Source organism: Podarcis cretensis (genome assembly GCF_951804945.1).
Source record: "Podarcis cretensis genome assembly, chromosome: 7".
Taxonomy (NCBI): Eukaryota; Metazoa; Chordata; class Lepidosauria; order Squamata; family Lacertidae; genus Podarcis; species Podarcis cretensis.
The window spans coordinates 31143840-31149324 of NC_137176.1; positions in this window are offsets into that span (position 1 = coordinate 31143840).

Consider the following 5485-nt stretch of genomic DNA (forward strand, 5'->3'; position numbering starts at 1 on the left):
GCCGCTGCCACCCGGCCGTTGGAAAGGAACAGCTGCTGCTGTGTCTGTGCGCGCGCGCGTGCGCGTCTGTGTGCGCGCCTCGAGAGAAGCGAGCCCGGAGGAGGAGGAGGAGGAGGGGGGGGGCAGGAGGATCCACGTGCGCGCTGGAAGGTGGCCTCGGGCTCTGCGCGCGCACGCGCCTCCCTCTCTCCCTCGCCCCGCTCTGGTCAGCCGAGCGCGAGAGGCGGAGGAGAACCGAAAGCGCCTCTCAGGTGCGGACGGGGAGAAATCCCCTCAGCGCGCACTGCTGCTCACTTTGGCGCCACTGCGCACTGAAACCGAAGCTCTCCAGGCAGCCCCGCTTGCTCTCTCTTTTCCCGCTGGCGGGCTTCGTCGGGTGGTTCTAGGTTATGGGGGGGGGTACCGAAGTAGCCCCACGGGGCGGGTTGGGGGAGAGGGTGCATCTCCTTCGCCCCTCAGACAAAGCTGCTCGTGGCTTCCCGAGCCTCCTCCGCCCAGAGACGGGAGAGCGAGAGCAAACGGGCAGAAGAGGCTGGTGCCCAACGCCCCTCCTAGGGCAGCATGCTTTATTTTCTTCGCGGGTGGAGGATGGGGCTCCGTGGGGCTCCCGAGAGAGCGTGACCTGCCGCCTCTTGAGAGTTAGGACCATGGGCGTAGCCAAGGGGGGGGGCAGGGAGAGGCAGCTGTCCCCCTAAATCTATAGAAACACATAGCAAATTGAGGTTCTGTCCCGCAACAAAAGGCCTGTCCCCCCAATCCTGGCTGTGCCCATGGTTAGGTCAGTGGGATAGTGAACTCAAATCATAGGAGCCACCTCATCCCCAATAAAATATTTGAGGGGGTCACCCCCTCCAAGTTGAAGGTTATTGCCACTCAAATGGTGTGTGGGTGCCACGGCTTTTTATTAACTTTGTGGGGTTGGAGTTTCCTGGGAACTCCCAATATTTCATTCAATTTGGCATTCCTGATTCAGATATGCAGGCAAAGCCTCCATAGCAATACCCTTCATAAGATGGCAACATAAACGAATTTTTGGCCGATGCAGACATGATGCCTTTAGTACCAAGCTTGCTTTTTTCTTAGCCTTTGCTCTCCCTTCACTGGTTAACAGTCATCCTCATGAAGAATTATAGAGGACTCAATACTTCTTCAAACTGAAAGTGGCATTTAACTCTTAGGCGGGTATGCAAGTTAATCTGCCGTTTCCTGACCACGTTGTGTGGATTTTGCTCCGTGGAGAGCTTATTTGGCATGCAAAGGATTGTAAAAAGGAAGTGACATCATTTCCCCTGGTGTGCCAATATGATGACACTTTGTCCCTGCTCCACTACACCACTGGGGTGGTGTAGATTTGCAAGCAGACAGAGGTCCTCTAGGAGCCACAGCAGCATAAATTAGGTACAGCAAGCCTAATCCTCCCTTATTGCTCCAGATGTTCGACAGAATACCAATTGCCAGGTTGCACATTAACAGAAGAGAGCTGCTTGTGGGTTACTCATAGTCACCAAGCTGGCCACGGTGAGAACAGAATGTGGACTAAGTTTGTGTGATCCAGAGGAGCTCTTAATAGGTTCAGCAAAAGAGAGACAGGGTGAGCAAGCAGAGGAGGTTGGTGGCAAGCATGCTGAGCTCTTTTTGTCCAAAGAAACTATGCAAGCAGGTAGGGCTCTCCCCGCCCCAGTGTGAGAGGGCAGACAAATGATTCAAAGCTGTAACAGCCAGACTTCTAACAAATACTGCTTTGCCAATACTCAGTGCCACACATCTCAGAGATGGAGGGTGACTAAACTAGAGGAATTGCTTGCTTGAATTCCCCCAGTAAAGTAGTGCAGCAGAGATGACTAGAGTTTGTTTTCATGTCCTTTGGGGCTCTAGATGGCCTTTTAAAATTGTGCATTGTGATTTATGCTTGTGATGTTATCAGGTTGGTCACACGTGGTTCCCTTCTTTAATCCCGTTTGCGCCTGCAGAAGTTTTGGGGTGGCTATCCTTCATTTCCAGTCATTGCACGCCCCATAGCTTCTTGCTGAAATCTTGTAACTTTTTATAGCATAAATGTTCTGGTTTATTAGTGTCTCACTTTCATTGCACTACAGCCCCTGTGGACAGCGATAATGTGGTAGCTCTGAAGAAGCATTGCAGAACAAACTAAAGCAGAATAAATCCACCATTAACATAATATTATTGTGTCAGGAACATGTTGCAGAATACACCTGTCTGGAAAGCTCATAAGAGTCAGCACCTTGAATTGAGTTATAAAGATTATTCAACCAGTATAGATCAAATAACTTGACTCCCTGATTCAGGTTCAAGCCTTGCTACTTTCTTTGCCATGCCAAGTCTTCTCCACTGCTAGGAACAAACAGAGTGCTTCTCTCCCCCCTCCTTTTAACTGCACTTTAAGCTTAAGTGAAAATTCTCTCAAAATTTACCTACAGGGCTTAAAAATATTTTCCCCTTAGAACTCCAGTTTTTCTGTATGAGAAACCTAATCTTAGTTGAAGCCACTTATCTGAGAGCAAGAGCCATAAAGTTTCATGGTACTACGTGGGTGGCGCTGTGGGTTAAACCACAGAGCCTAGGACTTGCTGATCAGAAGGTTGGCGGTTTGAATCCCTGTGACGGGTGAGCTCCCGTTGCTCGATCCCTGCTCCTGCCAACCTAGCAGTTCGAAAGCACAGCAAAGTGCAAGTAGATAAATAGGTACCGCTCCGGCGGGAAGGTAAATGGCATTTCTGTGCGCTGCTCTGGTTTGCCAGAAGCAGCTTAGTCATGCTGGCCACATGACCCGGGAGCTGTATGCTGGCTCCCTCAGCCAATAAAGTGAGATGAACGCTGCAACCTCAGAGTCGGCCACAACTGGACCTAATGGTCAGGGGTCCCTTTACCTTTACCCTATAAGGCATAAAGTATGGTTTAATACACCATAATGTGCACACGGTCTGAATGCATGAACAAAAAGACAAACCACAAAGGTTTTGGATTAGCATGATGTCCAAGCCCAGGATTGTACTTTTGTTTCACCCTAACAAACCATGATTGCTAAGCAAATAAAACAGGCTAGCATTCATGGTTTGTTAGGATTAACCAAACCACAATCCCAGGTTTGGATGTCACATTACGTGAAACTGTTTGTCGTTTGTTCACCCAGTGTGGCTTGCAAAACCATACTTTATGGAGTGTTACACGGGTATGCACTTGCTGAAACAGAACGTGTGTTTCACCAGCACATTTTACTTTGCTCTCAGTGTCCTAGGGGAAAACATGGTTCAGATATTTATTCTGAAGCTTTTGCTTCACTGCATAAAATTGTTCTTTTGAAATTAAATCACCATTAAACAACACAGTCACTTTGCTTTATGAGGTCAGCTTCAAGGCATCTTAGAGCAAACCTCTAGTGCACAAATGTATCTGTGATGGACAAATGAAAGCCGTGTTCCAATTTAAGAAATGCGCGCACACACACACACAAGATTCCTGGATCGTATAAAAGCCCCATCTGATCTAACATTCTGTTCTCACGGTGGTCAATCAAATGCCTACGGAAACTCTACAAGCAGGGCCTGATTGCAATAACACCCTCCCATTATTGATCTCTAGCAATTAGTATTTGAATATTTGAGAATCATATAATTGTAGAGTTGGAAAGGACCCCAAGGGTCATTTAGTCCAACCCCCTACAATGCAGGAATCTTTTGCTCAATGTGGGGCTCAAACCCACAATATTATATTGTATTATATATTATTATATTATATTATATTATATTATTATATATTATTATATTATTTCATATAATTTATGGTGCTAGTGCATTGAGCTAGTTACTAGTGGAACACTTATTTTGCATCATTGCTTTTTTATGCAATCAATAAGGTTCATATCCACTATATTTACATTATAATTGCTCCCCACAATAGTAAAGCTGGCTGTTTAGTGTTAGCTACTGCACAACTGGTGGCACAATGTTTTAAGTGTCAAAAGGCAATTGTTTATGACCTTTAAGTTGTGTAACTGTATGTGCTGCTCTACTTACCGTAAGTAATAGGAAACAGATGCCAACCATTCTTGCCAACCAGCCATCAATGAAGGACCTCTGTGGTCAAAACAAAAAAGTACTCTTGTGCTATGCCAAGAAAAAGGTAGATGGATCCAGGGATACTGGATATCTGCTAATCCTGACTAGAAAGAAACTGAAGTTTATATGCATTATTATAGTTGAATGTTTTGGAGTTTAAATATTTTATTTCCCCAGATTTCTAACATTTGATGAGTCTGGTGTCAATGCTGCAGATTTAATTTGGTATTTTATCAGGTTGTTTTTGCTCTGTTTATTAAATTATATCCCTCCCACACATAACTTATAGAACATCCCTTGTAATATTCATTTAAGCCATAAAGTATTATTTAATACAGCATACTATGTTCTTATTTAGACTTCTTTGTAGGTTGCTATTGTATTTAATTGTATTAATGTGCTGTGTTGGAAATGATTGTATAGCATCTACAGCATTTGATTTTAAAAATACAGAATGATTACATTGGAACATGAACCTTTTCAGGCAGATAACTGGGATATTAGAGAAATGTAATGATTTAGATTCAGGATGGGGAACCTGTGGTCCTCAGTATGTTGCTGTAGTACAGAACCCTCAGTCTCAGGCAGCATGCTCAATACTTGGGGGTGATGAGAGTTACAGTTCAGCAACATCTGGAGGACCATAAATTAGCTACCCCCATTGTAGATTATGTCATAGTGCTGTCCTTGCCTTGTTTTCTCAGAAGTCCATCTGAGTTCATTTATATTTACTAGTTTCATGATTGCTGCTCACTGAACGCAATGGGACTTAGTCGGCAAGCCTAGGATTGCACTGGTCCTTTGAGCAAACCCTTAGCCATGACTTGTTTAAGATTTGTCTAGGACAGGCCTGTTGCTTGGACATTTGTGGTAGGATGACTTAAAGGAGCAGGACAATTTGATTTCATGCAATTAAACACACAGGCGTACTGGTAGCTACTTATCTCATGCATTGGCCAGCACACTGGAGAGCAGGGTCACATTTACTTCTCTATGAGCATTCTCTGCTTCTCTACTTCTCTGCTTGCATGCTTTTAACTTGCGTTTTCACAAGTAGACGGCCAAGAGTGAAAATCTGAAAATTTGGGGTGGAAGTCTAGGACCATATCTGGCTCACAGGCAGCTAACTAGCTGGCTATCCTTGGTCAAGATTGACATTTTTATCAAATGTGACACGTTTGTAAATATAACATACATTCTTGAAAGCATGCATATATTTAAATAGGTGCTATTCAAAATCCCCCTTTTTCTAAACTCTGGATTTTTAAAGCTTGTGATTGAGGAAGCATCACACATGTATGGCTTGTCCCATTTTCATATTTATATTACTAATTGCCGCTGCAAATCCTGTCTCCCACAGTCTTGAGGGTGCTTCAATTACAGAATTTCTGAAGCTCAGTGTTCGTCCT